Raw genomic sequence first — 1,920 nt, 5'->3', positions numbered from 1 at the left:
TTGTAACAGCCCTTTATGCCAAACAACTAATTTATGGGATGTAAACAAACTAGCACAAGTTGTCAGGTGGTGGTAGGAGACAAAAACAGACAGATACACATGCATACGCACATACATATGACAGGCTTCTTTCTAATTTTGTAGTCAGCCCGAGGTTATAGTAAAAGACACTTGCCCAATATGCCATGCAGTGGAATTGAACCCAGAACCATGTGGCTGTGAAGCAAGCATCTTACCACACAGCCACTTTCTGCTTTATGTTTTACAAATCAAATCCTACTTAGGCTAGTTTAACTTTTCATCTTCTAGGGGTCAACAACATAAGTAGTAGGATTACACAACAATCAAAGGCTCATATACTATTCCCTAGTAAATAAAAAAAATAGAAAAAAACCTAACCTTATGTGTTATCAAAATACATCAAAATTTTTATGACAAATATTCTGATACTTGGAAATATCATATTTCTAAATATTAACATAGGGCTGTAACACATGGTTTATGGTTTCTGACCACAAAATCATGAGTTACAACCTTGCTACGGTTCTTATGTTTTGCAAGATACATGACTAAGTTTGCTTTAATCTATCTAGCTAAAAAGTATAAGGGTTTGTAATTATAGAGATCAGAAAGTGTTTATAATAAACATATATATAGACAGACAAATAAAAAGGTTAGATAGACAAGCAGATGTAGGTAGACAGAGAGAGAGTTAGAAAAACAAACTAAGCATTAATATGAGAATTTGTGTGTGTGTGTGTGTGTGTGCATGAATTTATCAATATAATATATATGTATATGTGTGTGTGTGTGCGTATATATATATATATATATATATATATATATATATATATATATATACATATATATATAAGATGTGTGTTTGTATATATGTATGCATGTGTATATGTATGTGTATATATATATATATATATATATATATTGATAGAGAGGGAGGGAGAGGAAAGGGAGAAAAGAAATGGATAGAAGGAATAGAGTTATTGACTAAATAAGCAGAAGAACAGCAAATAAATAAAGCGATAAATATATTGATCTTGAAGAAGTAAGAGTGTTTTAGGCTGAGATACAAATAGATATTGATGAGAAGACTGTACATTCAATATCTATGTATGAGATAGACATAGACATAAATGTATATACATACATACATACATACATACATACATATATATATATATATAAATCAATAGATAGGCTGACAGATAGATACATAGATAAGTAGATAAAGGAAAAGATAGAGGAAAATAATGGGAAAAGGTAGTTGGAACTATATAGAAAGCTAAGCAAAAAGGGTTAGACTATATAGAAAGAAGTTAGTTGAAAAAGTGACAGGCTGACAGGCAGACCGACAGGCAGTCAGACAGACAGAAAATTAACTTCTTTTAAGACGTTACTGCCGCTGTGTTTATTGCCAAGTGAAGATGGCTTTGTGCCGATATTTGCTTGATTGATTTGTTATAAACGCAGACTTTCTCTCTGTTCTCTCACATTAGCAGCAGTAAATGTCACCAACAGTTCAGCAGGTTAAAGTCCCTGAAGACACCTCGCATGGCATATTTAGCAACCAAGTATTGGCTACTCCTCTGACAGCATTTTCGGCAGAGGTCAAGGAACAACAAACAACGAAGCAGTAGAATGGTGCAGGAAGATAATCTTTTCAATAGCTTTCTTCTTGCTTGTAGGTAAGGCAAGCAAGCAAACGATTTGAACTGTTAATTAAGTTGCAGCCTTTCTTTCTTTCTCTTTCTCTGTCTCTCTCTTTCTCTATCTCTCTCTTTCTCTATCTCTCTCTTTCTCTCTCTCTCTCTCTCTCTCTCTCTCTCTCTTTCTCTCTTTCTCTCTCTCTCTCTCTCTCTCTCAAGACACTGATTAAAATATTTGTACTTTAACCCAGAACCT

The sequence above is a fragment of the Octopus bimaculoides genome, chromosome 2, assembly GCF_001194135.2.
Source record: "Octopus bimaculoides isolate UCB-OBI-ISO-001 chromosome 2, ASM119413v2, whole genome shotgun sequence".
Classification (NCBI taxonomy): Eukaryota; Metazoa; Mollusca; class Cephalopoda; order Octopoda; family Octopodidae; genus Octopus; species Octopus bimaculoides.
Note: the sequence above shows the minus strand (reverse complement) of the source record.